At 43.1% G+C, this 9737-nt stretch overlaps 1 protein-coding gene across 4 annotated transcripts in view; it reads right to left on the reverse strand.

Moving 5' to 3' along the window:
* Nucleotides 1-8371, reverse strand: part of LOC145993951 (uncharacterized) — a 276598-nt gene extending 268227 nt beyond the window's left edge. For 3 of the 4 annotated variants that reach the window (XR_014442307.1, XM_083129925.1, XM_083129927.1), the window contains exon 1: nt 8244-8371. The gene's annotated coding sequence lies outside the window, so the exon portion shown is untranslated. Of the gene's footprint in view, nt 1-7997; nt 8200-8243 lie in introns of those variants that run through there. The other variant, XM_083129926.1, reaches the window with a different exon arrangement.
* Nucleotides 8372-9737: the final 1366 nt, after the last annotated feature.

Below are 9737 nucleotides of genomic sequence, written 5' to 3' on the forward strand. Positions count from 1 at the left end.
AAAGAACAGCCATGCCCAAGGCGGAATTCGAACCTGGCCTGTCTTCTGGCGTCGTAGCGCGCTGTTCCAACCACTCCGCCACGAAGTCAAGCCTTATCTTCATCAGGATATGTTTGTTTGCGGCAATTCGTTTTTCAGTCTACACACAGTAATAGGGACTGGACCTATAGGGTTTGAAAATTCTGACGCCCTGTGTTTTACTACCCATAGACTGGGTATATGTTCCGCACCGTGGTCGTGCGGTCTAAAGTATTATGCTTCGGACTCCCGTTACGAGTCTCCTGGGGGAAGAGTAACAAATATTGTCTTGAGATTTCAGCTTGTGTATAGAACCGGTAGCCACCCACCATCGAGAGGAAATTTGGGAGCTACGAAAGAGTAGCGTAACCCGGTCATAGAAACCTACAACAACGAATGGTACGCCTTGGCCCTCGCAGGTTGTTGCGCCAGGGGTTATTATTATTTATCTTTATTGATCTACCTAACCTATCCTAACCTAACGGAGTGTGCGACATCAAGTAAGGATGAATTAACAAAACAGCACGTATATCACTGTTGAGATACCGTTAAATTTCCCTTTCAACCAGTTTAGGCAAAGTGGGATTTGGCGAAAGAGGATATCCCGTTTCGGGCCAGGTCATAAATCACATGATATTGTACTTATCAGTGGCGTGCGGTGACATTTAAACTAGGGTACGCAACAAGTGGCCAACCGAAATGAATTATGGGGGCCAGAACCCCCCCCCCCACCCCTCCCTGGCCATCATGTTATTCAGAAAATAACTTTTTTCTACAATTTTATAATGGGAAATTTCTCATCCTTGTATCAATATCCAAATGTAACGAGGTAAAATATATGTATGATATTTTATATTCGCAAATATATTCTGAAAGTAGCTACGTAGAGTCCAACAATTCAACTTTGATTATTTCCTTCATGCAGTGCGATGAACATTGAACGGGAAGGAAATGATTCAATCATTTTCCGTCCTTTCAAATTTCATGTAATAAATTTGATAAATCTCAGTATCCTGTACTATTTCACATCTTTCGCAGAGGAAACCAACGAATAAGGCCAACAATAAAGTTTCACTGTTTTTCTACTCAGTCAATCACTCTGTAGAGATATTTTTTCTTCTTCTCAAAAATCAAAATGACTAATATACTGCTTACCATCCTTCACAACTCCTGCCTGAAACAATTTTTCCAAATCAGGAACAGACCTTCCATTTCGGATTGTTTACACTTTTTTCGTAAATTCCGAAAATCCCTTCTCCAGTATGTCATCAATAACTCCCGGTCCCCCTATTTTATCACTTCACGGCACCGACAAACAATAGAGATCCTGTAATGTAAATAATATGAACGAAACACTCGCTGCAAATTTCACACGACAGAAGAAAGCAAAAGTCAACCTCCCACAGTACGTTGTGTCCGGTCCGCTATGCCCGAAAACCACGCGTTCTTGTGGACGAATGAATCGGAGTTGCCAGTCGACAAAGTATTTTGTAGAAGGGAGATAATTAAGGACAAGTAGAAAATACGTCAGCATACATCCCAGAACACTTCAAAAGCTAAACTACCGTACATCACTTTGCAATGTCTGGCGGAAGAAGGGGGGGCTCATTCTAATCCCATTGTAAGCATTGTGTTTTATTATGTTTTTCTTTTATCATTCATTCATATCGTTGGGTCAACAATCAACACCCATGCTATGGAACTCAAAGGAAATGTTGATCCCGAAAGGAGATAAACAGATACTCTCATACTCTGAGAATTGTGCGAAACTTGCAAATTGTTCACATATTTTTACAGTGACAGTCCATTCTGGTCCTCACCTCCCTATACGAAAAAAAAAATTGCTAGTGTAACTTTAACCTCACATAAATATTTTATATGTGATAGTTTACGCGTATATTAAATATGATCTTCCACCACTACATATTCTTGCCCTCCTGTCTGATTCCTGTATCACTTTTTATAATGTATTTTTATTGCAACCCAACAGTGATCTATCTACGCGTGGCTGCTAAATGCTGGTAAGCTAACCATTCCAGAAAAAAATATGTTGACTACTGTCAACACTGCATACGCTGTCAAAATCTTGGGTACCCTCGATGCTTAGAACCTGGAAAGAAGTGGGAGAGAGGGTAAGCGCGGGCAGACCCAAACACGTGGTCGGGCTGATATGAGCCAATGGGGTTACCTTCCGAATTTCTAGGGTACCAAGCAGAAGAAACAGCGTCTTTCTGCGGAAATCGGCAGGAACGCGGATCGGGTGGGTGTCGGTCACAATCGGGATCATTCGGGACTGCCTTCAGGAAGGCAGCAGCGTGTTCGTGCGGAAATCGGAATTTCTTGCAGTGGAACTGCTTTCGGAGCGATAATTGTTGAATTTTCATGTTCGGGGAAGACGAAAAAATGTTTACTTTTTTCTTACTGTGTTGTGGGTACGCAGTGAGTACCTTGCGTATCCTGAATGCACGCCGCTGGTACTTATAAGCAATTAGGCGAAACGGTACACGAAGGGCCTGCCAGAGCGACTTTTCGTTGGGTGGTCAGCGTATCGAATCCCATCGCCGCTGTTTTCTGACTTTCGAGACCCTCTACTTCTCTTCAAGTAGCGCCCCAATCGTCCTCACAAAGCTGGGTGAACGCCAAAATTTGGGGGCTTACAGCAGGAATCGAACCCGGGACCGCTCGCACCAAAGGCGAGAGCGTTAACCTTTTCTTTCTAAAGGAATACACTTGGGCGGTCATACACGCATTTTCTCAAATTTCATTCATATCAATTTTACTATATTCTCGGTTTTTCTCATTACGGACAAACACAAACATTCATGTCCTAGCCGGGATTCGAACCCGGGACCCCTGGCTACGTAGCGCGATGGGCTGGCCACTCCGCCACGGAGGTCGACACCATTTAACTACCCAGGAGTCCATATATGTGTGTGTGGGGGGGGGTGTGGCTTCGGTGCTGCCTTTTGTGGACAAGGGGTTGAAAACCCCGCAACAGGAGTAGGAAGGCAACAAGACTCTGGAAAACCGAGTTTATCGACTTCGCAGCGGAAGTTGCAGTGGTGACCTTTTAGCACCGCTGGCCCCAAAACATGGACCCGTAGGTGTGTCACTCGGAACCTGACCTTGACATCCGCCAAACCAGGTCCGTGGGCTACGTGCAACATCTCATGCCCCCTCCCAGGGCACGTCTGCTTTCTCTCGGCTTTCTCAAAACGAAATCCCCGAATCCATAGAGGCTGAAAAACCACCAGCCTGTCCCATTAGATGCTCAACACACACTCCTCTGCGTCCCCTCCTCTCCGTGAGCGACGTTGCCACATTTCAACTGTCGCTCTCCCCTTCCTTGTCTACGTTCTGAAGCGAAAAAAAAGCCAAGATGAAAGAGAACCAATAAAAAAGACTACTTTGCCGTCTTCCTCTGGCTTTCACAAGCCATCGAAAGCAACTTTCCTAATCACGATACGCACACACTGTACTTGCACAAGACAAACAACCTTGGATCAGTTTCACAAAGTCCACACGTAGCGCTGACAGCTCGTGCGCTTTTAGCCCGATATCATCACAGGAATGAAAAAACGTGAATCATTTCCTATGGTTAGATTATGGCTCTAAGTCAGTAGGGCTAAGGAAGATATTTTATTTGATAACATTTCTCCGGCATGGTATCAAGGTCATTCTGCCTGAATTTACAATGCAAGCCATTACCTGTTTATTGTAAGAATGGATTTTACTTCGCTTTTCTGCCACTTTTGGCTAATCGCGAAGATGATGATGTTTATGATGAAGAGATGCTCACATCCATGACCACTAGGGTGTACTTGATTGATTGAGTTGGTGTTTTAAGTCCACTTTGTGCACAGTAAAGCTAATTGGGACTGGACCTACAGTTTCAAGTGGGATCCGAACCAATATGTGCTCCACCGGGTATCGAACCCGGGACACCTTGAATACAAGGCGAGGATGCAACTACTGCGCCATCGGGGAGGCCCCTGGGGTGTAAGAATGGAGCGAATGTAAGCAAATGTATGTGACTGATTTGATTATTGTTAATTAGCGTTGCTTTCCTGTCACACTTCTCTAATGGCGCATATGAGAATGAGTGATGATATTGATGAAGAAACTCTCGGAAAGAACACTCATGCCCGGGACGGGATTCGAACCCGGGAATCCTGGCGTCGTAAAGCGCTGTGCTAACCACTCCGCTACGAAGATCGGCAGTTTAAATTTGGAGTGAGGCAAGTGTTCAATGCACGGCACCACAGGCTACTTGAATCAATCAAGTCTACGATATCTGGGAATACATGCAGCTGTCCGTAAGATTCGTAGAGTGCGTCCGAAAAAAAATCAGGAAACCGACAATTTAGTGAAGAGCACACAGGCAGGCACGTATCTAGAAATATATTTCAGGGACTCCAAACCAAATGTCTCAAAATAATAATAATAATGTTCAAATTAAATAACTACATATCTCATTTAACACAAACTTTCAAAGTTTTTCATAATTTTTTTCTGTTGTTCCTCTGTCGTTCCTCTGCTAGGTATGTAAGATATCCCTCAACAATCTCTATCATCTTGTCAACAATCAACTTATACAGTATTGTAACCAACAAATTCAGATCAACAATGTGTTCAAATGTGTTTTTCTATTCTTTAAAACATAGCCAGTACGAGTAACATCAAATTGGAAGCAGTAAGACGGGAGTCATGGCCAAGAGGAAGAAGACAGGCATAGACCTGCAAAGAAAACTGAAAATCCTGGAGGAAGTAGAAATAAAATTTGAGTCCCCGGATAACACGATTTCTTTTAACACGAACTCTTGATTTTTCGGTCCCTTGGGATTCGTGTTAAAGAGGGTTTACTGTATATTTATATTAAACTAATTATAATAGTACTAATTAAAATATACAAATTAATTAATATGTTTGTATTACATGAATAGGTAAAAAGACGATATAAGGATAGTGATATAACAGTAATGCATTCACTATCTAGCTTACGTATAGCTCAGGTCGGCCAAGTCTGTAAAAAAATAATAATAACTGCCATGGCAAGGAAATTAATGTCAAATAGATAAAGAATTCAATATTTATTGAATATCAAGAAAGGATGTTAGATCCAGTTGACGAAAAGTAAAGTTCCTGGTAATATTTTATTCATATTATTGTAAGTAGTAATAGATCTTGCATAAATCTTCTTTGGTACTGTCATTCAAAGTCGTATGATCCCAATACAATCCTTGCCTTCCAATTAGTTTGGCGGAAATGAATAACCCTTGATTAAACAACAAGTATATTTTCATAATTTAATTTTAGTTACTTTATTAATTCATTATTTAATTTTAGTGTTTATTAATTCTTTCGGGCCGGGGGTCCGGACTCTTTCTTTAGTAGGAGTGGTTCCGGGTTCGATCCTCGTGGAAAAATCAAATTTCATCACGAGTTTCGGGAGAACAATTTAGGAGCTAACTGAAAAGAGGAACTGATGGACACACGTCTAAAAAGCCGGCTAACCGCGACGATGGGATCCGATGCGGTGATCACGCGTCGCCCAATAAAATACCACATGCCAAGTCTTGATCCTCAGTTACGTGAAACCTGTTGGAGCTGCAGAGGCACCCTCTGCATAGACGCACCGAATGGGGGGTATGAGGGTGTCAGAGCCCTATCCAGGCCAGAATTTAAGGGGGGCTTGGGGTTTGGGGACCTACAGAAATTGTGTAGGATACACAATGGCGTGCGTTGGTGGGGGTTATAACCTTTCCCCCTTTGGCCCAGTATTCTTTAAAAAACATTTAAAGGTCAGGAAAAGATGGCAAAATGAGGACTGACTGCTAAAACATATACGTAGCCCCTCACCCCTTTTGAATATCCTGGGCACGCCACTGAGGGTACGGTAACCACATTATCCTGTAGAAAAAACAAGCACATCAGTACATACTTTGCTTCAGCACTTAAAGTTCAATGTTTTCAATTCGGAAATGCAAAACTACACGTAGATATCTGTAGGGCTACAATATAAACTAAAAAATCTGCATTGCGTAAAAAAAATAAAGCAATAAGAGTTTGGAAATTTAATAAACTTTTTAAAAAAAATATATTGTGAGTAAAATAGTATAGTCTGGATGTAGGCTATTTCATTGCTGCGTCATTGCACAGTGCCAAGTACAACGGAAGTTTTCTACTGGCCTAACCTACACAAAGCACTCTGACCGTACGATTTGTAATATTCATCAGATTATGACCATGATAAAATAAAATTACTCTGGAAAAAAATACGTATTTCGATTTTGGGTTAAAAACTGGGTTAATTAAGCGTCCAGAATATATCTCTCAGGTCACCGGGACCTCTAGGTGAACACCGGGACAGTCTCGGAAAAACAGGGACGTCTGGTCAGTGATTTATCCACACACCCACTAACACACTTCCAACACCCCCCTTAAATTTCGTCAACACCTTCCTAAGATTTGTTGATTTATTTTACTTCGCGTTTCTGCAACTTTTGACTAACCGCGAAGATGCGGATGATTGGTGATAGGATGAAACACATATGGACAGCGCAAAATAGAAACTCCACAGAGGATTATCCTGACTGCAAATCCAGAATTTTACATCTGGCAGACCTGTACCTAGGGGAGGGGCCATGGGGGTTTTGCTCGTCCCTCTAAAAGCTACGTAAATAACATGGACGATTTTTCAAATTTGTAAAAATTTCGATTTTGTCCTTGCATAAATGAATGGGTTTGTTGTGGAGAGGGGCAATATTGTGTAGTTTTCGTTTTATAACAATTGATGCAAGGCTACAGACGTTCCGATTTAGTCGGGACAGTCCATTCATTCCTATTAATTCATGTCCCGACTTTTTTCAAAGCAGTTGTGATGCGAAACTGTGTTTTTTGGTTAACTCACATTCAGACATGTTCTTTATCGTAATAATAATTGGTAATGCGTGTAATTTAATTTATAAATATATTTTTCTCTAAACATGGAATTATCATGGCTGTTCAATGGCTCTAGTATAAAAAAATTAAAAATAAAATTGAAAGCACTGTTAATTTGCGGAACACCGAATACTAGATATAGAATAAGCACTAAGCTGTATGACGTGTGACAGCCTTTGTCGGTAAGCGACTGTGTTGCTGAATGTTGGGTCGGGGGGGGGGGGGGGTTATGAGGTTGTTTTCGTTGCTTTGGACCCAATATTGCAATTCTACAATTGTATGTTTAGCTCCAGTTGTAATATTAGCATAGCATTGGTGATCACATCTAATACTCCAACAGCATTTTTCGAAGACCACCGTGGCGCAATGGTTAGCACAGCGCACTACGACGCCAGGGGTCCTAGGTACGAATCCCGGGTATTGGTGTTCCATGTGAGTGTGTTCCTTCATCAATTTCATCATATCATCGCTAATCCTCATCGTCGCGATTAGACTAATTAGACAGAAAAGCGACGTCAAATACCACATTTTCGGATCTGCCCCGCTGTGTACGGGCCTGCATCTGGGGGGTATAAACTCATATTTAGGGAGGCAGTGCCGGCGATTAGGGGGGCGAGCCCCCGCACTTTGTGACACTATTTTCCCCGCACTATGCTAAACCTTATCTACCAAGAGAGAGAGAACTGTCCTTGCCCTCCCAGTTTTGGCACATTGTCCCCCCCCCCCGTTTCCGAACCCAATCGCCGCCACTGTAGGGAGGGTTTAAAGGTACGCATACCTAGAGCGAAAATGACCATAAATTTATGTCTTTGTGAAAAATGAGGGGTAATGAATTTGGAGGGATGTTAAAGGGGTGTTGGGTGTGTGTGGACTGTCAGGCGCCAGAACCTCGTTAGTCTGTAAAATGCAGGCAAAGGTGTAATACGTGGAAGTGAGGTTGGATGTCTTCACTTCTTACATCCCGTGTGCGCCTATGAGCTACCGTGTAAGCAGAACTACAGCTAACTTTTGCCGAACGATCGAGCTTGCAAACAAACCTAATTGGACACCTCCTTCGGTAATCCGATCTGCACGCTACACACACAGCCGCTGGCTCTGGCTGCTGCTCCACACAGATTCACGTCGCCTCGGTGGGTGGCACACACATGTAACAAATGCCCAAATCATCACGTGGGGAGGGAATCACAACGCACCTATTCACTTTCACACATCGCACACACGATTCTTTGAGCTGATCTCATTCGAATGCACACTCTCAGAAAAGGCACAGCACATGGACTCACCGAACTGTCGCTGCAATGGCATCCACATGTGCGTTCCGTTTCGTCTCCCAAGTTTGTTTGACGACGACGCGCGAAACGATGGAGTCGTGTTGCCCGGAGCAACGGGCGAGAGAGCCAGGCCCAACCACCACGCAACGACACGCCAATGTGGGAAGGATCTGGGACGACGTAGATCTGCGGGCAGGTCGTGTGGGATATTTCCCTCCGAACAGGAATTTCCCTCGGCGCGCGGAAATTTCGTTGATTGATATACAGTAAAACCTCGTTAATCCGGACTAATGGGGGGAGGGGGATAAGTTGACCGGGATAACGAAACTCCGGATTAACTTAAATAACCTAAAAGAACAGTTGAAGTGCATTAAAACTCAGTTTAAGGGGGAGAGGGACAATTTCGCCTAGCTCCTTCTCTCCGATGCAGCTGGAAGCACTGTTGCCAACTTACTCTTTTGAGGCCAGATCCGGCTCTTTCGTGCACTCGCTTGGCTGTGAACTTTGGCACCCGCCCCCTGCCCCACTATGCATCACTAGCCCCGAACATAGACCAACGTTTGCCATGCGTATACATTTTGCACGTGACGTGATATTATTATATTGGCTGCGTCGTCTCACCCGCCCCCCCTTACCTCCAAAGCTATTTTTATATTGCGCCTTGACTGAGGTGAAGATGACAATATTGTTATCCGGTAATCCTTTATTTTCGATTCATACAACCATCGGTCGATTTTTGAGATGGGTGATGCCGTCAGATCTAGAAGCTGAAAACTAAGAATAGATTGTCATCACTTTAAAGTTACCGGTAATAGCAGCGCCCCCTCCCCACCCTCTTGACAACTAAAATTACCATGGGAGGCGCTTTATCCAGCCTTCGTAAATCTAGCTCCTTGAAAGTCAACTTAGCTCAATTTAAGGTGAAATTTAGCTCTTTTATGCACATCAGGTTTGGCAACACTGCCAGGAAGGCTGTAGGAGGCAAGGAGAAATGCATTACGCTTATGGGAGAATTATTTTACTCGTTTTCTTGGAGATATCAAACTTCCGATGGCGGAAAAAATATATGATCTGGTAAAGGATCCATTGAAGATGATATTTGCGCTAGAAATAGTCCAAACTCCCATTTGTTTAGTCGTAACTTCAATTTGAAGTTGTCTCTCCATAAGGAATACATGGGATTCTGTAAATACGTCTTCATCATATTTTTCAAACATGGTATCTAGCTTAATAATCAACTTTAAAAACCGCTTCCACTTGCAACATGGGGAGAAATTCATACTCTCAAATTTTGCGTGGATTTTCTTTAGTAGCAGTGCCCATTCCGACGATATTTAAATAAATGCATGCCTGGTGCGAAATTGTCCCTCCTCACCTTAAGGCAACAAAGCACGTTAATTATGGTGTATTGAAAGGGCATAGGCCTAAATACACTATACAGTACAGTACAAAGTCTGCGGGAAACAGAATTGCATCAGTGGTTGACTGCCTTTTCTTTGGGAAGTT

Source organism: Lepisma saccharinum, chromosome 10, assembly GCF_977018435.1.
Source record: "Lepisma saccharinum chromosome 10, izLepSacc3.1, whole genome shotgun sequence".
Lineage (NCBI taxonomy): Eukaryota > Metazoa > Arthropoda > Insecta > Zygentoma > Lepismatidae > Lepisma > Lepisma saccharinum.